At 30.9% G+C, this 22,428-nt stretch overlaps 1 long non-coding RNA gene across 1 annotated transcript; it reads right to left on the bottom strand.

The window, feature by feature from the left end:
- Positions 1-215: 215 nt before the first annotated feature.
- Positions 216-22,428, bottom strand: LOC145296975 (uncharacterized). Its single transcript, XR_013870094.1, has 3 exons — positions 22,179-22,428; positions 8,773-8,927; positions 216-6,377 (listed from the first exon to the last, which is right to left on the bottom strand). It is a non-coding gene; the product is annotated as an uncharacterized LOC145296975 (long non-coding RNA).

Raw genomic sequence — 22,428 nt, 5'->3', positions numbered from 1 at the left:
ACGAAGCTCGCTCTGCATTAAGTCAAAATTACAAAGGGCAATACGCACAAAAACAACCGATCAAAAGATCTAAATTTTATGGCGGTGCTACTATTGTAACGTAGTTGATAATCCTTTTCAACGGTGTCAGTACATTTAAACTCTCTGATGCACACGTTGCTTCCGAGACTTATAATGAAACAAACAAAAGGAAAAAATTCCACTCAACTTGTTCAGTTTCCACAGGAGGCATTTATTACCGTTATTTTCCAAACTACGCCTGCATCGTTTTTTTACCATTTTTCTGGCACTAACATATACTTAACAAAACTCTGTTTTGTTAAGTATACGCTTTAAGTTGTTAACACTGCCACCTGGACACACATCCGTCTCACACCATCACACGTTGCTGGTGCTTTGCCACCTACGTGTGTCCATTCTTTTTTGCCAAACTGTCTCTATTTGTCTTTCTTTTCATTTGTTTCCTTCGTTGTAACATCATTTTGCACACTGGCTCGGTCATTTGCATGTGTCATGCGGCTGTTGCTAGAAGCACTAGTGGCTTGGTTACATACCTTTGTATGCAAAAAATCTTTACAAGAATTTATTAAAACCTGCGCAAAGTTAATAAATAAAAACAAAAATAGAAAACTCAAAAGTTTACACAAAAAAATGAATAGATAAATCCAAATAAAATGTCTTGTTCAACTTTTTTATTTTATCTGCTATCATTTTTTATGGCAGAATTTCATGATTTTGTTTGTAAAAAGTAAGAATTCTAACATATTTTTCTAAATATTTAAAAGCAACCTTTTAATATGTCGAAAGAGAAAAACTCGGTTAACTGTTTAAACAGCAAGAATGTAGTATTTTGTATTTACATTAATTTCCCTGAATCAATGCCGAGAAAGTTCAGTTTTAGTAACCAACATTAAAGTTTTAAATGCTAACAATATGTTTAAAAGCTAAAAAAAAATACAAGACAAGACTAAATCAGAGTCTAACAGTTGAACTGTCTTTGATGATTGTAAACAATCTTCATTGTCCTGAATCGATAAATTCCACTAAATTGAAGTTGGATATATCTGGTTTAACTCCGTGAGAGATGTCATGTATGACACAATTCTTTGAAGAGCAACATCCACCTTTTGTTTTGCTGTCATGGTAGCTCTTGTACATTGTACTTTTGGCAGCTTTGGTCTTTTCTTACATCCCCATATACTCTGGACCTTCTCAATGGTCTTACATAACTCTTCTTCAAATGCCAACTGATCATGATTTAGTTCCAACAATTCCTGATATACAGGAGTTGACAGTAGTGTAATTGCTAATAGTGACAAGGAAGAGTCAATGTCAAGTGAGGGACTGTTATAGCTGTTTCTTTGTTTCTTGCTGTGGGTGAAAGATAAGTAGGTAAGTAATTAATTTTGTTACAGCTTGGTTTTCCAGGGATTGCTTCTAAGATTTTTTTATGAAGCCAGTTGCTATTATAGCAACTGGTATATTTTTTATTACATTTTTTTATTACATTTTTCCCGAAAGAAGGCACATTGTCATTTTGGTGTAGGGGGGGGGCTACTATCAGGTACATAAGCTACTGGAGTACTATGTAGGGAGTTGGGCAGTAAGATGTCGGTTCACATTACACTTGAACTTCTGCATGTCAGTACAGTTGGGGAAGCAGGGAGCCAGAATGGAATTCCAAAATCTAGCGGTTCTGGGGAAGAAACTACAGGAATAGAAAGCTCACCTACATCTAGGGATCTCCACTGTGTAGGGGTGGGATTTAGCTGCTTGTTGGGTTGTTGAGGGTATTTATGTCATGGGGACACAAGTGCTTGCAGTTCGTCAGGGCATTCACCATTAAAATACTTATATAACAAGCAGAGGGACACAACATTTCGTCATTGGGACAGAAGCTGCAGCTTAGATGACAGTTCAGGACCTATCATGTTAATTATGTATGTATGTTTATGTATGTATGTTTCTCGTATATTTCTTTCAGAGACCATCCCACACTCTTGACCTCCTGGTTTGTCTTGCATAACTCTTCTCCAAAGGCCAATTGATCATCATTTCGTTCTAGCAATTCCTGATGTAGTGGTTTGTATAAAAGTGCCGCTTAAAAGAAAGTCCGATTTTGTCATTTCTTCAAAAACCGTAAATTTAAGCTAAATTGAATGTAACTGTTTAACAACCTTTACTTCATTTGATTCGCCTTTTATTCCTCTATAATTTTCCATGTTCATATTTGACTTTTAGTTGAAGTATCCGAGTGTTCATGTTAATTAAAAAAATAACCTCATATCGAGGAGGCAAAAAGAAACTCCACACAATGAAAAATTCGCAAATTCGGGGCATTCTCTTTATTAGTCTGCAGCAATATTCTGGTGAAAGGGCATCTTATTTCTCTTAAAATTTTGTCCAAAGTTCTTCCAAATTTGAAATGTTATCATTGCATAGCTGTTGCTTGATGCAATGTCATACGTTTTCAAAAACATTGAGGTCCTGAGATTATGCAGGCAAATTCAAACACGGAATATCATGCTCTTCAAGAAACCTCTTGACATTATCAGCTTTGTGAATGGGAGTATTATCCTGCATGAAGATGGGATTATCATCAAAATTCTGACCAAAGTAGGGGCCAAAATACTCTGCAACATATGTGCTTGGTCGAATTAATTCGACTATACAAGCAAATTATAGGTCCTGGACTATCGGCACTAATAACGTCCCACACCAAACCGAACCTCCACCACCTTGCAGCGTTTAAACTGTTCGCCAAGAATTAAGTTCTTTATTCTTACTTTAATGGATGCACTGCCTTCATCACGGTCTAGCCTTGCTGTCGTTGCTAAAAATCACTTTTGACCAATATGAAGCGTCATGATTTCCATTGCATTTGATGAAGTCCAGTTTGTTCCTTACAGAAATCATTGGCTTTCATCTTGGAATACATCCTCGCAAATTAAATTCTTTCAATCTGCGCTTAACTGTAGAGATCACATTTTAACAAGATTACACTGTTGTTGGATCTGTGGAATCATTTTAAATCTGTTTCTAATAATAGAATTCTCTTCCCTATAGAAAGTAACCTTAAATGCCCAGATTTAGGGGCATCACACACACTGCGGGTACTATGGTGCTTTTGCAGAGTCATCTGTACTATTTTCTTATCACATTTCAATCTGCATTTATTTATTGGATAACCAAGAAACGTGGAGATTAATGAGCTCCTAACAATCACTAAGAGAACCCCGAGGTATAACGACGAAATGTCACATTGTATAACCTAGAAACAACAATTACGATTAAAGATGCTAAAGGGTGGATATTTTAAGCTGCTTTTAAGCTCATTTGTTGCTGCAGCGTTTCTTTTTGCCTTCTCAATTTGAAGCAAACTTTTTAAACTGACATGAACACTAGAATACTTCAATTAGTATGTCATATATGAACAGGTAAAATTATAGAGGAATAAAAGGCGATTCAACTGAGGTATAGGTTGTTTAAACAGTTACATTCAATTTAGCTTAAATTTGCGGTTTTTGAAAAAAGTGATAAAATCAAACTTTCTTTTTTGGCGGTACTGTAGGTGTTGACAGTAGTGTACTTGTCAATAGTGACGAGGAAGAACCAAGATCAAGTGAGGGACTGTTACAGTTTTTTCTTTGTTACTTGCTGTGGGTGAAAGATAAGTAGGTAAGTAATCAATCACAGTGTTAAATGAGATCCATGTTGGAATGTCATAGACACAGACGGTTCTACTAGATCAATGGGGAATAGTGGTGTGAGTTTGGCTGTATTTTGTGATGGGGGGTTAGTAAATGATGTGAATGTCTATAAGGTTTGCCAGTGGTTTTCCCTTTTTTATTTTACTGCAGTTAATTTTAAAAGACTAAGGGAATCCTTCCTGGATCCAACCCTTGATTCCATTACAATTTGAATTTATGTTGAAGGGTCTTTTAAAAATATATGTTGTTTCCTTTATGGCTGCTATCTGTCTTTCATTACAGCTCGGTCTTCCAGTGATTACTTCTAAGTATTTCTTAAGAATTTTTAATAGGTCGGTTACTATTATCACAACCGGTATATTTCTTTTGTTAAGAGACCATGTCATTTGTAGATGGTTCTTTAGGTTCTGCTTTTTGTTATCTTTTCCCTTTCAGCTCTATTAAAGCCATCGCCAGTTGGGACTGTAACATCAATAATGAATGCAATTCTTTTGGGCTTGTTCAATATTACAATGTCTGGCTTGATGGTCTTGTTTTTTATGTATCTGCTCGCATATATGTTTTTGTCAGAGACCATGTCACCTTTTCCGTTTGATGGTATCAGTGATGGTTCATGTTCCCAGATGTCTGAGGATTTGTCAAGCTGTATCTCGCTACAGGTCTTCCAATGGCTGTATTTGTGTACTTTGTTGTGGCAGGAAATTTAAAGACTATTGCTTTTGTCATCAAGACATTACACAGCTCGGGCTCTTATTTGGTAAATGTCAAAATCTGCACTAGCTTGTAGGCATATAATTTTATGTAAGGATAGTAGGTTCCCTGTCTTTCTATCTAGCATATTAATATTACATCGGTGCCAGTCAATAATACTGAAACTATATGGGATAACAGGAATCGCAAGCTGATTTATGGCAAGCTAATTTGGTTGGTTTAAAGATATTTTTAAATCGTACTGTCATTTTGTTGATTTTTTAAGGCGTACTATGTATTCTTTTCCATTTTTTTTGTTTATTTCCATTCTTAAAAAATCAATAGCCACCCCGCCTGGGTCTAACGCTTGAACTTTATATAAGATAAATAGATATTTAAATGTTCCATCAAAATTGATTATCTCGTAAACACTGAGTTAGTAAAAAAATTAAGAACATAATTTTTCTCTCCAAAATTAACCATTTTCAGATGTTATAGTTTATCTTAAGTTTTAGTCATTTAGTCTAACTGTATTCCAGGACAAGAATTCATCCAGTCTGATGACGTGTGCATCTTCATATATCTCACTATATGTAATTTTACAGAAAATATTAACACACTTTACAATAATGTGGATTTTCACCAGTGAGTTCTCATATGTGTCAGTAAACTTGTTTTTTTAGAAAAAGAATATCCGCACACTTCACAAGAATGTGGCTTTTCCCCAGTGTGAGTTCTCATGTGTGTCACGAGCATTGATTTTCTAGAACAAGAATATCCACACACTTCACAAGAATGTGGCTTTTCCCCAGTGTGACTTCTCATATGTGTCACTAAAGATGAATTTGTATAACAAGAATATCCACACACTTCACAAGAATGTGGCTTTTCCCCAGTGTGAGTTCTCATATGTATCACTAAATGTGATTTTTGAGCAAAAGAAAATCCACATACTTCACAAGAATGTGGCTTTTCCCCAGTGTGAGTTCTCATATGTGCCACTAAATGTGATTTTTGAGAAAAAGAATATCCACACACTTCACAAGAATGTGGCTTTTCCCCAGTGTGACTTCTCATATGTATCACTAAATGTGATTTAACCGTACAATAATATCCACATACTTCACAAGTATGTAAATTTTCCCCAGTGTGACTTCTCATATGTGTTACTAAATGTGATTTTTGAGAACAAGAATGTCCACACACTTCACAAGAATATGGCTTTTCCCCAGTGTGAGTTCTCATATGTATCAATAACTTAGATTTAAAAGAAAAAGAATATCCACACACTTCACAAGAATGTGGCTTTCCCCCAGTGTGAGTTCTCATGTGTGTCATTAGCATTGACTTTCTAGAACAAGAATATCCACAGGTTTCACAAGAATGTGGCTTTTCCCCAGTGTGAGTTCTCATATGTGCCATTAAATGTGATTTTTGAGAAAAAGAATATCCACACACTTCACAAGAATGTGGCTTTTCCCCAGTGTGTACTTGCATGTTTTAATAAAATTAATTCTGGAACATAGTTATCAATGTACTAAAACTAACATGGCATTTTATGCTCGCATTTAAGCTAAGTTCATTTATGTTTAAGCTTAATTTTAAAAAAGGCCACCTACTTCACAATAATATAGTTTTTATTTAGAGTTCATTTTGTAAAAGATGCTTTGTAGTGTTGTAGTTTCTATACTGAATAAGTTTTATTTTTGAAAGAGTATATTTTTCTGCAAATTGTAATTCTATCTCTTAATATCTGTAAATTTATTTGAACATTAAACACAGGTTCCACAAATTTAGATGTCTTCTTGATAAGAGATTTTTCAACTGAAAACAATTTGATGCGTAGTAGTATTCTAAAACATAAGTTTTCACAAAGATGTTTCCATTGTCTTCGACATGAGGCAATAAATGTCTAAAGGATAATTTGAGAAAGTGATGATCGATTAAAAATCAATAAAGATGTTTTAACAGGAACATCTGCAAATAAAAAATGTATGTCAATACTTGTAATAATATTCACACATTAGTATTGTTTATTGTTGTCAATATTATTGGATTGAACTCATAATGCATCAATAAATTTTCTCTAAAATATCATAGTGACATCGAAAAATAACTGGATGTTTTCTACCTTTACACAAAACTACCCAGTATAAGTGTTAATTAGGATATAGACACACCATGCATATATGATTATTATTGTGGTGAGAAGACAAGACATATATATATATATATATATATATATATATATATATATATATATATATATATATATTGATTTAAAGGTTTAGAGGGGTTTTTTTTAAACATGAAAAACGATGTTACTTTTTGTATTTAATATTTTTATTGTTATTTTTTATATTTCAAGCGGACCTCCGCTCTTGGTCACAAAAAAGTATCAAAATGAAAAAGAAAACCATTGAAGGAACTGGAGATTTGTAATGTGGACAGCGTTCATTCCTAGCAATTATGTTCAAAAATATATATATTAAAGACTGTTCTGTCCTGTTCGATGTATGATGTTCTGACAATAAAATTCTTCAAGGGTTTTAGTGTTGCTATAATAATTGGTGACATTTCACCCTCACCAGTGATTTACATTGTAAAATCTTTTGATGAGTAGTTTTTTAAGCTTTTTCAAATCATGTATTGTCATATGAACTTCTCTTGAGAATCTTTTTTTCTGGGGAAAATTACATTATAATTAATCCTTGAGGCGATTCCTTTTCATTCTAGTAAGGTTAGTAAGTTTTGGGATGTCCCTTTCTTGCTTTTATTATGTTATTATTTTTTATTTTTTTATATATATATATATATATATATATATATATATTCCTCTTTATTTCTCTTTCTACTCTTTCTTTACCTCTACTTTCTTTTCGCCCCCATTATTATTTATCCCTTTTTAGTTCATTTCTAATCTAAATATTTTGAAGTCGGTTTTTGTCTACCAATTATACTAGTATAATACTGACGTTTCTCCTCTTATTATGAGAAGCATTTAGCTTCGAAATTGCATGACCAAAATTGGTTCTGTTCGTCTATATTTCCATTGTCGTTTATATTGATCTGAGGATTTGATAGTTTTATGTAACTTTCATTTTTCATCTTTTTGATTTGATTTATAAATTGCTCCTATCAACTGAATAGAGCTTTTATCTTAATAGATTTATTCTTTTAATGAGAATATATATTTTAGTTCATTATATATGAAAAAATGAACCAAAATTATATATATATATATATATATATATATATATACATACATATATATATTATATATATATATATATATATATATATATATATATATATATATATATATATATAAATCCTTATGTAATGTTAACTATTGTCATGAATTTTTATAGGTTCAAGGCAAAGGTTCTTAAAGCATGCAATTGTTTCTACCTTCCCCACAAACATATATTTGATATGCAAAATCCAAAAGTATTAACATTTTCTTGAAATAAGCTTCTTTAGTTACAAAAAGTCACTAATGTGGTTGAAACAGCTGCAGTAATGTTATATCTTTTATGCATTTACTGTTTTTAGTTTTTTGTTTCTATCTTATATATTTCTCAATTCATCAATTCTATTATACCAATCTTAGTTTAATGAGAACCATCCATTCATTTCTAATTCATATGAACATTACCATCTTTTGTAACTACATGGGTTTAACTTATCAGTGTGTTCTATGTTTTTATATGTAATAATTAGCACAACCAAATCTTAAAATTATTAATTATCATATACATTAACAAATACTTTTGTCCTGGGTGAAAATAGTACAGCTCACCTTTCTCGTTAATCATTATTCATAGTAAGGTTTTGTATTTTGTGGAAAGGGACAACAGAGTTATTAAGAGCAAAGGAGAGAGAAAGTAATGAACATGACTAAATAATGAGTGAAGACGGAAAACTTTCTAGACAATTGAAAAAGAAAAACGTTTATTGGTTATAACAAAAATGGAAAGAGAATTGTGTAATCAAATACTCGCATCAAACTATTGCGCAAACATACGTTTTCTTCTTCCATTGTCAGAAACATCGATTATTTGTTTGAGATCAGAATTGTGTGACAAAATGAGGGAAACAAGGATTTCTGAGCTGCCTGAAATGCATCAACAATGCCTTTCATACTCTGATTTAAAAACAAAAGAAAAACTAAGCATTACACTTAGTATATGTTCATAACTATTATTTTGAAAGTAAAGTTTGGAAGTAGGTCGACCTCTCATAGTGTCAGCTGACTTAAGAATGAAAGCTTAGAGAGGGAATCTGCATAGTCAAGGGACATAGATAGAAAATAAACAGTTTTTAAATAACAAGTAATTGTAATAACAAGAAACATAAACTCCATACTTACAAAAAAGGTTTAAGCGTTGTCTTAAGGAGAATTGCTTCCAAACACCCTGGAAAATCTCATCAATATGCCCTGTATTATGGAATTCAGGTTATCGGTCACTTCCCTCTCAGTACAAACCAATCAGTCTCCTATGTGTCATGAGTACTTGCTGGAATCTGTGTTAAATAGAGAAGTAGTCAACCATCTAAGCAAAAATAACCTTCTTAGTGACATGCAATATAGTTTCTATTCTGCTAGATCTACTGCCGATGTGCTTAAGGTTATATCTCATAAGATTAGCGAATCTCGACAGAGGCTTCCTTTTTAGAGCAATTGCTCTTAACATATCAAAGGCCTTTGATAGGGCATGGCATAAAGGTCTACATCACAAGATCTCCAGCTACGGTATAGCTGGAAATGCCTTATCAATTATTAAATCTTTTCCCTCTGATAGGTTCATAAGAGTGGTGGTTGATGGGCAGAAATCAGACGCTCACAGTATTAATGCTGAAGTCCCTCAGGGGTCCATCCTGGGCCCAACTCTCTTCCTGATCTACATCAATGATCTTCCAAATCACATCCTTAGATTATTCGCAGACATTTATGTTGACAACACTACCATCTATGGTAGCACATCAAAGACTGTAAATGACCAAGTTCTCTCTGATTCTCTCTCCTTTGATTTTGAGCACATGGTACAATAAAGAAAGAGGTGGCTGGTTAATTTTAATGCATCTAAAACCAAGCTTCTTTCTTTACATTATCAACGCTTTGATCTCTGTCTGGCATTAATTGAAATGAATTGCTCTCGTCTTAGAGAGGCTCTGTGTTTTGACAAGCTTCTGTTTCTAGGCTTGCCCTTTACTCTTGATCTAAAATGGAACACATCAAAAATGGAACACAATCAAATCCATTGGCAAGATCACTGAAAAAATAATGGTATCCTTCTATCGATCCAGTAGATATCTCACTGCTGATGCAATTCTCTACCTTTTTTATTACATTTTTCCCTAATCAAGACACATTGCCACTTTAATGTAGGGGGCTACTATCAGGGACATAAGCTACTGGGGTATTATGTGGGGAGTTGGGCAGCAAGATGTCAGTTCACATTACACTTGAACTTCTGCATGTCAGTAAAGTTGGGGAAGCAGGGACCTGGAATGGATTCCAAAGTCTCGCAGTTCTGGGGAAGAAACTACTGGAGTAGAAAGCTCTTTTACATCTGGGAATCTCTACTGTGTGAAGGTGGGATTTAGCTGCCTGTCGGGTTTGTCGAGAGTGTTTACATTGTGGGGGCACAAGTGCTTGCAGTTCGTCAGAGCATTCACCATTAAAATACTTGTAGAACAGGCAGAGGGATGCAACATTTCGTCGATGGGACAGAGGCTGAAGCTTAGATGACAGTTCAGGACCTATCAGATTGGCGACTCTCTTTTGGACCTTGTCTAAGAGCGAGAGACTAGTAGCAGATGTTTCAGCCCAAATATGACAACAATACTCCATACATGAGCGAATAGTGGCCTTATAGAGGTATAGGATACTTTCGGGTGTTAGTAGTTTTCTAGCATGGTAGAGAGTCTACCTTCTTTGCAGAAGTCCTAGGAATGCTTTCAATGTAATTGTTCCAACTCATGTTTCCTGTGAACGTTAGGCCGAGGAGTTTAAAAGATGTACTTTCAGATAATGAATCTTTGGCCATTGCTATTGGTGATAGAGAAGGTTTCTTGTAATTATTGAAGGAAACAAGTTTAGTCTTGGCCGCATTGAATGTGACCATCCATTTATGTCCCCATTCCACTACAGATTGGAGGTCATCCTCTAGTGTTTCTGCCATTTCTTTAGATGTGTGTTCATTTGTTTTACTGTTGTGCCTGTTATACAGTGTGGTGTCATCAGCATATATACCCATTTCAGAGGCAATTTTGTCGGGGAGGTCATTTATGAATATTAGGAATAATAGAGGTCCAAGGATAGACCCGTGAGGCACTCCCACATTTATATCATTATGTTTAGATGTACAACCGTCAAGGACAACCTGGATTTTTCTCTTATCTAAGAAAGATTTAATTATGTTAAGTATTCTTCCAGTGATACCGTATGATCTAATTTTCCTGGAGAGACCCTCATGCCATACCTTGTCAAAAGCCTTAGATATCTAGAGCAACCGCTCTGCCCTCACCCGCTTTGTCTAGTGAATGGTATATACTTTCAGAGATTACAGTTAGGGTGTCTGCTGTGGAACGGGCTTGCCTAAATCCATATTGTTTGTCAGACAGAAGTTTAGCATCTGTAAGCTGATGGACTAGAGCTTGGTTAATTATGGACTCAAATATTTTGATGAAATGTGGGAGGAGGCTAATGGGGCGATAATTTAATGTGTCAGTTCTTTCACCAGAATTCTTGAAAACTGGTACCACAGAAGTAATTTTCCAGCTGTCCAGAAAGCAAGATTCCTTAAGGCATTTGTTGTAAAGTTTGGAGAGAACTGGAGCTACTTTGGCAGAGCACTTTTTTAATAGCACAACAGGGATGAGATCGGGTCCACATGCTTTTTAAGTGTCAAGGTTTTTTATGATAGCATGCACCTGAGCAGGGGTGATTTCCATATTGTCTAGCGTGGCGTCTGTTTGCAAAGGCAAATCAGGGAGGGGGTGGTTAGAAGGGTCCAGTGTGGAGTTTGAGGGAAACCGACTAGCAAGCATGTTAGCCTTCTCGGTTGCTGAGCAAATAACCTTGTGATTGTTGGTTAGTAGGGGAATTGTTGATTACCCATTATTTACTACACTGTTGTAGATTTTCCAGAAGTCATGGATTCCTAATTTTTGTGCTTTGATGCCTTTTTGGTGGTTTCAGTAAATTATATGAGAGCCAGGTACGTCCAAAGATGGTGTACTGCTGCCACATCTAGGCAGGAGCTACTAAAAAGACTTTATCTTGCCTTGATAGAGTTCAAAATAGACTTGCTAGCCTAGTAGAGGATGTCCTTTTCTCTTCCCTGCAACCTCTTTCTCACAGAAGAGATGTTGCAAGCCTGTTTCTGCTTTATCGTTATTTTCATGGCAAGTGCTCGTCTGTTCCAGTTTATGGTCCCCTCCCTCGCAAAACTTTCATGAGAAACACTTGTCTAGCTGAAAACACTATCAATAATTTCCCCCACTCTTTATCTGTGCCTAAACCTAAATGTAGATTCCATGAACAAAGCTTCTTTCTTAGAACTGCACACCTGTGGAACTCTCTTCCATTTACCTGCTTTCCAGCTGACCATAATATGGTCGTCTTCAAGTCCAATGTAAACAAGTTCTTGATGAGCCGTTCCACTTAAGTAATTTACCAAATTTCCACTACAAACAATTACTACAATATTTTCCCATTGACTACTGTACACTTTTTAACCCTTATCCTCGTGTTACCTCTGGGCCTTGATAAGTGGTGACTCCTATGTAATAAAAATTAGGCTTTTAGCATGTTTTTTTGTTGATAATTACCAATCATGTATCCATAGAATTGCAATAGTTTAATTTTTTATCATATATCATTTAAGTTTTGCGGAAAACTTTCCTATGTAAATTTAACATAAAATAATCACCTACTTTTCATCATCACTAATGTAACCATTTTTTGTGTGTGTAACACTTAATATATATGTCTCTAGAAAATAAACTTTGCTTTGGTTTTAAAGTGGAAATAATTTTTTAAAATAAATTTTTATAAAATTATCACTTATTTCAGTATCACCATTACTTTGATTTTCGTACATGTTTTGGAAATTATTTTGTATTTGCTATATTTTTTATTTTTACAATTTTTTCATATTTTTCTGTAAAAAGTTTAAACGTTTAGACATTGCTCAAAACAGCTATACAAATAAGGGGATAAATGAGTCACATTCGTTTTTGGTTGGTTAAAGGATCATTTACTCATCATTCCTGGTGGTACTCAAATCTCAGGGTAGTCACTTAGTCAAAGTTCAGTAATTAAAAGAAAGGTGTTTTATAAACACAAATAAAATACATGCAGTGCAGATATATAATATGTAGTGAATTTATGAATAAAACCTAATCCAAAATCGTATAAATTCAATGGTGAATAGTGAAACTCTGGCTGTTACCTTACTTTCATGCTAAGGGTTGTGTTTACTATTCTTATTTCAAGACAAGAACATATGTTGTTTATTTATTTGTTAACAATGTCCCTCCTTATGTTTAATAGGTATTTCTAAAGATTAACATGATTATTATTTAGAGATATTTCAAACATGTGAAATAGGTTGGGGGTTGTTAGAAATATTTCTTTGAGAATGTGTAAAAAAAAAACAGTTTAATTATAAAAAAATGTATTTTTAATGAAAATAAAATTCAAATTTCCATAGAAATTCAACAAAAAATGCGTTGACCTATACTTTGGTATGTGTTAGAGGCACAGGGAAATTATTTTCGCAATATGCTGTTGACCACTGATCACATTCTTAGTCAGAAGTTGTAATTCTCGGTCGTTATGCAATCGTACCAAAACTAATTATATGCATGCTGTGCTATAAGTAGTTTAAATTTTTAGAAATAGACTCTAGATAATATGTATCGTAATGTACACATTAAACATACATATAGAGACAGATGCATTTACACACGCATTGTTTTAATTTAATATTCCTATTTGTCTTTGCTAAAGGATTAGGATTTACTCGGATCTGTTGACAATTACTTGGGCTTCTAGTGAAAGTTGGAGGGGAAAAAGGGGGTGAGAGGCATAAGAAAGAAAGGAAAGACGCCTCTCACCCCCCTTCCTCCCCTCCACCGTTCACTAGAACTTAAGTGTGAAGACCAGAGGCTACTTTTTGAGTATGCTGTTGGCATTTCTTGTGGAGAAGTTAACTTAGAAAATTGGGTCCTTGAATCAAGGAAAATGGCTAACATAAGCCACGAGATTAATGTGTTTATGGACTAGAGTTGTCTATCCTCAAACACTATGATAAATTAAACATTTGGGTCAAATTGATCATCCAAGTGTATGCAGTTAGTTGGTTTGAGACCAAAGCCGACAATATCTTTTTTTAACCAACAACAGTATATTTTAATATGATTCAGAGAACAAAACAGTTAACTGAAATCCAAATTACTGTTTTAAACAGTTCAAAATATAGTGCTTTTGCACTACTTCCGGAAAATATAATATTAATGAATTGGATGTGAGAGAAGAGGGCATTCAAACGATTTTTTCCATTAGGTAAATAAATATTTATCCATTAAATTTTATTAGTTTTCTTAATTTACCCAAACAATAGTTAGTTTTATTCATATTACATCACAAAAATATGAAAAAAAAAATAAGTGTTTTCAAATAATTTTTTTTTTGTGTTTTTTTTTCAGAAATAGTGAACAACTCCAAAAAAAAAATGAAAGGATTACTGCTATCAATTTTGCAGCCACGCACTGGTCAAATTTGATTGATTTTTCTCAAAAAGTTGTATATGGGCAGAAAGCAAGACAGACACATTATTACAAGTCATCATGCCAGCAAATTAGACCTTCATTTTTCTCGAATCTGTTTAATCACTGTAGTAAAAGTTGAGATATTTTGCTAGGTGTGATTCATAATTAAAATTATAATTCATGTATATACTTTTCTTTCAATGTATTTCATGTAAATATATCAATTTTAATTTAATATTTTATAAAAATAGTGAAATTTCAAAGTCAGTGTTGTGAAAAATGTTATGAAAATGAAGGATTTTTCAGCATTTTTCTACACGATTTTTAAAATTAAATGCTCAATTTTCTGTTCAAGATAGGAATCTAATTTTTGGTATATGTTCTTATCACATCAAATCTCAATTATTATCACCAGTGGCATGTTGATTTTCTGAAAAAAGTTGTAAATTGAGCTGCCCTAACCCACATGACCCTTTAAAAAAGAAAAAAAAACGGCCTTCTTTTGCTGAAAGTTGATTTTCGGTTTTCATTTTGAATTCCGCTTTCATAAATAAGCGTTTGTTGCCTGAAGAGGTCTCTAGTTACTAAACACAATAAGACTGAAACATGCTCATGACTGTGTAGCAACAGATTACTGCTTATGTAAAGACAAATTGAAAATTATATATATATATATATATATATATATATATATATATATATAATGTAAAAGATGGTCACACACTTTTAGAAGACGCATATTTTGAATAAACTTTAAATGAGAAATTTGAAAACTCTGAAATGTCGGAAATAATGATAAAATCATTTTTATTTACTTTTTTGAAGTTGTAAATTCAATATTTCGCTAAAAATAGCATCATCAGGATAAGAAGTCCAATCCATATTCTTTTTTTCTTTTCTTCATGGAAAATTATATATATATATATATATATATATATATATATAGTTTTCAGTATGCAACAGCAAACCTAATTATATACATAACTGTCCTACAAGTAGTTTAGACTTTTAGTAATTAGAAAATTAAATTAAAATGTGGTCTGTTCGGCCTTTAAAAATAAAATTTCATAGGTTTTCAAAATATACCAAATAAAATTTTATAGGTTTTAACAATATATCAAATAAATTTATTAAATTAAAAATTGATAATGTTATAAAAATATACTAAATAAGAACAATTAAAAAAAAATAGATAACACTATAAAAATATACCAAATAAAAATAATTAAATAATCAAATAAATAACGTTATAAAAATATACCGAAAAGAATAATTCAAAAATAAAATCGATAACCTTAAAAATATACAAAATAAAAACCATAATAATTTTTAAAAAGTGATAGCGTTCAAAAATATGCCAATAAAAATTTGTTTCAAAATTAAAACAATAACGTTAAAAAATACGTCAAATAAAGTAATTAAAAATAAAATTAATAAAGTTATAAAATGTACCAAAATTAAAAAATCAAATTGATGCCATTATAAAAATACACTTAATAAAAAACTAAAAACCAAATAGCGTTATAAAATACACCAAATAAAGATAATTAAAAAATCAAATTGACAACGTCATAAAATATACTAGATAAAAATTGATCACATTAGAAAAATACAATGAATAAAAATTCATAATCTGAAAAATATACAATATAAAAAATTCAATTGATAACGTTATAAAAATATACCAAATTAAAATAATTCAAGTATCAAATTGATAACATTATAAAAATAAAATTAATAACGTTATAAAATATATCATATAAAAATAATTCAAAGATCAAATTAATAACGTTATAAAATATACCAAATGAAAAAGTTCAAAAATAACATTTATAACGTTATAAAAATTCACCAAATCAAAATAATTTTTAATAAAATTGGTAACGTTATAAAATATACCAAATGAAAAAGTTCAAAAATAACATTTATAACGTTATAAAAATTCACCAAATCAAAATAATTTTTGATAAAATTGGTAACGTTATAAAATATACATAATGAAAATAAATCCAAAACAGCTGATATATTCTTTTAGCCTAACAGGAATAGACTTATTTTTACTAAAAAACACAATAGCAATTGTTCTACTGAATAAATGTTCGTAAGTTTTGGATATATTACTATTTTCGACATGACAATTATATAAGTACTGTTGTTTTTGCTTAAAATCACATATTTAAAAAAATCGATCTCTCGACTGTCGACAAGCACAATTTTTTTATTGGATTGCAATAAAAAATAAACTCATTTTAATGTCTAAGATTAGGTACGGGTAAAAATGGTGGAGAAAATAGGGGAACATAGTTTTGAAAGCCGGTTTATCATATTTTTTTGTAGGTTTCCAACTATTTTTTTTTATTGCATTTGAAAGATTAAAGCCTAAAGTTAATTTTCCAAAGGAAAAACTATTTGTATATGACAAAAAAAAATGTTATAATGAAAAATGTTTTCACAGCGACATGGCAAGCTAACAAATTCAGCTAAATTTTGAAGTTAAATAAATTTATTGTAAAAACCCTTTGAAAGATAAATATTAGTTTTCTGGGTCTATTTTAAAGAAAATTAGTAAAGTAAAGTCCTAAGATATTGAATTAAATATAAAAAAACACCTTGTTTGTAAAAAAAAATGGCTTAATCAGACCCCAAAAAGCAAAAAGTTCCAGCTTTGTTTAAGCATAAATGAACAAAGTCGTGTAAGTGATGATTCTGCGAAAACTCAAAATTTCAGAAATTCAAAAGACTATCTGAAAATGACGTCAGGTATTTATAGAAAGATAGGGAGTGTTCATTTTCTTGTTTTTCCCTAGCCGTGCATCTGCACATTCCTATCGTGAACCTATCTAATTTTTACCATTTTTTTTTTAATTTAATTATTTTTCTGTATTCCTGCTTTTAAATTAAAAAAAAGATTATTTTTTCCAGATTATATAAAAATCATATAACGCTGAAATTTTCACAATGATTCAAGCAAGGAAAATATTAGAATATTACATATAAAAATTTCGTGAAGCATTGAAAAAAAAAGTAGAAATATTTTTGGAAATTATAATTTTTTGCATTGAAAATATTTAATAAACAATGCTTAATTCAATGATAATATCGGTAGTTCGAGAAATTAATTTGTCTTCAAATTATATCGAATTCATTATACTGACTTTAGGGGCTTTTTCGGAATGTGCATGAAAAAAAATAATTTTTCGTTTTTATTGTTACAATTTAAGATGATTTATTTTCATAAAAAAGCAAAAATAAATTCATTCATTTTTAAAAATTTTTATACATTTTGAGCCTCGGCTATTCATTTTGCCCATACGTATTTAAGATTATTTTAAAAGTTATTAAATTGAGTTTCTTTTTTTACTAAAAACATAATAGCAATTGTTCTACTGAATGAATGTTCATAATTTTTGGATATATCACTACTTTCGACATGACAATTAAGTAAGTACTGTTGTTTTTGTTTAAGACCACTAGGTACCTCCACAGCGATGTGTAAAACGTCAGTAAGTACACATTTTAATAGTGACATCATCATTTCGTGTGTTTGTGTGTTTCTATGGTAGGCACCGCCAAAAATGGCCGCAAAATCAAGTTGTTGTTGTTTTTTAAAACGAAATTACATTTATCCATTATTTCTGAGTAACTTTTTTTTCCAGAAAGATAAAACCCTGAATTTTATCATATAGAAAACAGAATAATGTAAAACTTTTTCTACTATTTTTAATTCAATTTTAAATGTTAAATTTTCCCAAAAAGTTAACAATTGACATTTTTTGTCTTGCACAAAAAACGTATTTAAATATTTAAAAAAAAAAAGGTTTTTAAAATAATTAATTTATTTATTTATTGTCTAACTAAGATTTAGGATGATTTTCTAAGAGAATATGCAAAAATATTATAATATAAGTACCTGGATTTCAAATAATTCCACTTATTTATATATGTAACCAGTTATTTCGCGTCGACCTAGAGTCTACATCAACACTGTTTACGTTTGATAAGAAGCAAACTATGGAAGACCAAACAGGCCAAAAAAACTTATTTTTCAGTGACGAAAATTTCAATGTATTATTAAGCTGAGGCTGGCCAGTACCAGATGGGTGACCATTTGTATGAGTTTGGTTTTTAATGTGTATGTGTGTGGGGGCCAGGCTCCCCAAAATTGGGGGGGGGCAATTTAAAGCAGAATAAAAAAAAATTATTTCAGCACGTTTGATCCACCGTAGTCGAAAGCCGGCAAACGTTTTCAAACGTTTTAACACAAAGGGCACAATATTTATCGAATTTTTTTTTTTGGTATCGATTCTTCAAAGCATGCCCTGTTTAATAATGGTAATGCATTATTCGGCTCGCTAAAAAAAATTGTTCATTTATTTATCAAAAATTTTAAAATGGCTTTTTTCGTATAAATATTAAAAAAAATTTTTTTTTTGTTTTACTTAACTTAAATTAATTATTTTACTTAACATATTCACCGAATTTCACACTTCAAAACTCAAAAGCGGGATAATTAAACACAATCGAAGTTCTGATATTCAGACGTCAAAATAAGGTATGCAAACAATTTTTTTTTTTTTTTTTAATCTATAATTCTGTCCCTTACAACAACACAATATGTTTTGTTCAGTTTCAGATGATTATTTTAAGCATTTGTTCCCACTTCAAAACAAGGGGGGGGGTTGTAAGCAAATATATATATATATATAAATATCGTTTATGAAAAATAAGTACACTGTTATAAAGTTCATTCTTCTCTTAATAATCGCTGAAAATTTCGTATTGATCAGATAATTACCTGATTTTTGGTAGATTTTTAAAAAGACAGTCCGTCAAAAAGTACTGACCTGCCCCCCCAGTTTTGGCGGTGCCTATTCTATGGATAAGCGTTCCCGTTATAATTATTAATGGAGTAAGGTTTGTTGTTTTTGCTATGGATAAAAATAATATAAAACTTACCTTTTGTAAAACAAATACATTTTTATTAACGAACTACACAGACTAGAGTTAATAAAATAAAATTAATTTTAACGTATTCTGTTGACACATGTATTTAAAAATAATGTTCTTTACAAGTCTCCGTACATTTTTTTTTTAAAGCGCCAAACATAAGAATCACCCTCTATCAATTTAAATAATAAAATCAAAACGAATTTTTTAAGGTTGATTTTGGATTTACAATTTTTATTATCTCAATAGGCTTATATTCTTTTATATGAATATTTTTTTTATTATTGGAAACCTGTTATTAAAAAAATCCATTTAAACTTCATTTCTCGTAATATTTGAATTTAATATCATTTAAAGCTTTTTTAAAAATAATTATTTTTTAGAATTGTTTTTTTTTTGTTGTAATTCGAATAATTATATTACCGAGAAAAAAAAATATCACGAAAGTATTGTTTTTTTGTTTTTTTAACATAATATTGAATTTATGTCCAATTTTATTTACAACTTTGAGGTAAGTGAAATAAATAACAGGATTTTATATATATATATATATATATATATATATATATATATATATATATATATAGAGAGAGAGAGAGAGAGAGAGAGAGACAGAGAGAGAGAGAGACATGTGGTATTGAATAGCACAGAGTGTTCTTGTTTGATTATCTTTTTCTGTAGTTTTCCATTCGACGAATTGTATTTTTGACATTACAGTCGAACCGGTGTATGAATCTTCCGAAACCTATTTCATTATTATATGTTCTTGCTAGTACTTTCGGCATTTCATCTGTCGTCTTCAAGCAGTTTTTGATTTAGAATGTTTTTGTTGTTGTTGTTGTACGCTTCGTTTCATTTATAGGTGGATTCGGGTGAAGAAGCGAGTCGTGTGTAAAAAGGTACGTTTTTGTGTACGTTTTTAATTAGGCACCGCCAAAACTGGAGGGGGGGCAGGTCAGTACTTTTTGACGGACCGTCTTTTTAAAAATCTACCAAAAATCAGGTAATTATCCGATCAATACGAAATTTTCAGCGATTGTTAGGAGAAGAATGAACTTTATAACAGTGTACTTATTTTTCATAAACGATATTTATATATATATATTTTTTTGCTTACAAAACCCCCCCTTGTTTTGAAGTGGGAACAAATATGCTTAAAATAATCATCTGAAACTGAACAAAACATATTGTGTTGTTGTAACGGACAGAATTATAGATTCAAAAAAAAAAAAAAAAATTGTTTGCATACCTTATTTTGACGTCTGAATATCAGAACTTCGATTGTGTTTAATTATCCCGCTTTTGAGTTTTGAAGTGTGAAATTCGGTGAATATGTTAAGTAAAATAATTAATTTAAGTTAAGCAAAACAAAAAAAAAAATTTTTTAATATTTATACGAAAAAAGCCATTTTAAAATTTTTGATAAATAAATGAACAATTTTTTGTTAGCGAGCCGAATAATGCATTACCATTATTAAACAGGGCATGCTTTGAATAATCGATACAAAAAAAAAAATTCGATAAATATTGTGCCCTTTGTGTTAAAAATAGCATCATTTTTTTCGATCCCGTTTGAAAACGTTTGCCGCCTTTCGACTACGGTGGACCAAACGCCCTGAAATATTTTTTTTTTATTCTGCTTTAAATTGCCCCCCCCCATTTTGGGGAGCCTGGCCCCCACACACATACACATTAAAAACCAAACTCATACAAATGATCACCCATCTGGTACTGGCCAGCCTCAGCTTAATAATACATTGAAATTTTCGTCACTGAAAAATAAGTTTTTTTGGCCTGTTTGGTCTTCCATAGTTTTCTTATTATCAAACGAAAACGTAAACAGAGTCGATCTGAACTCTACGTCGATGCAAAATATCTGGTTACGTATATGAATAAGTGGAATTATTTGAAATTCAGGTACTTATATTATAATATTTTTGCATATTCTCTTAGACAATCATCCTAAATCTTAGTTAGACAATAAATAAATTAATTAATTATTTCAAAAACCCTTTTTTTTTTAATATTTAAATACGTTTTTTGTGCAAGACAAAAAATGTCAATTGTTAACTTTTTGGGAAAATTTAACATTTAAAATTGAATTAAAAATAGTAGAAAAAGTTTTACATTATTCTGTTTTCTATATGATAAAATTCAGGGTTTTATCTTTCTGGAAAAAAAAAGTTACTCAGAAATAATGGATTTTAATAAATGCAATTTAGTTTTAAAAAACAACAACTTGATTTTGCGGCCATTTTTGGCGGTGCCTATTTTTAATGATATTAAAATAAATGGATGAGTGTTATATATATATATATATATATATATATATATATATATATATATATATATATATATATATATATATATATATATATATAAATTACTATTTTTTAATTATTTGATCTTTCAGCTTTAGAAAATGTTGAAACTTTTATCAACCCACATTTATTTTGCTTAGTTTTCGGACCATGAAATATAGGGGGTGGTAGAACACCTAAAAAATATATATATTTCCGCTAATATATTTAATGAAACCTACTTTTAATATGTAAGTTTATTTAATAATGATTTAATATAAAAAATTACAGGAAAATATGATTATTATTTGATTTTTACTAGATTTTTAAAACATGGGAATGTGAACGGCTTAAAAAACGCCACTACACAGGAACATTGTTTTAAAGCGTCGATTATGTAAACACGATTTTTGTCTCGCAGTTTCATTATTTTTGTATGCTGTAAAAAATTAAAAATAAATATTAGCAGTTTATTTGAAGCTTTTTCTATTAAATGGTAAAAAAGTTAGGATGATAATATTAAATTAAATTACAATTAGGGGGGAGGTTAAAACTGTGGCGCGCGTTAGAGGTACCTAAAGACCACATATTTAAACAACAAAAAAAAAAATGGATCTGTCGACAGTATCTTAACAAGCACCAACATTTTTTTATTGGATTGCAATAAAAAATAATCTTATTTTAATGTTTAAGATTATTTTAAAAGTTATTAAATTGTTTTTTTTTTTTAAATGTAAAGAAAACTTACCTTTTATTCCGGAAATTCAATACGAAAAAAAGATCAGGATGAAATTCGTATTTCTTTTGTGTTCAAAACAAAATTTGTTTTGTTTGTTAGGATTCCTTTAGTAAATTGATACAATTTTTGTTTTATGTGTCCAATTCATTAAAAAATAAACATATGAAAATATAAAAGAAGCAAAATAAAAAAAATAAAAAATGAAAAACACGATTTAAACGTGAAATTATTTAAAGAGAAAATCAACTGCTAAAGAATA

This window comes from Euprymna scolopes, chromosome 17 (genome assembly GCF_053919585.1).
Source record: "Euprymna scolopes isolate OS-2025 chromosome 17, ASM5391958v1, whole genome shotgun sequence".
Taxonomy (NCBI): domain Eukaryota; kingdom Metazoa; phylum Mollusca; class Cephalopoda; order Sepiida; family Sepiolidae; genus Euprymna; species Euprymna scolopes.
This window is presented reverse-complemented; position numbering and strand designations above follow the sequence as displayed.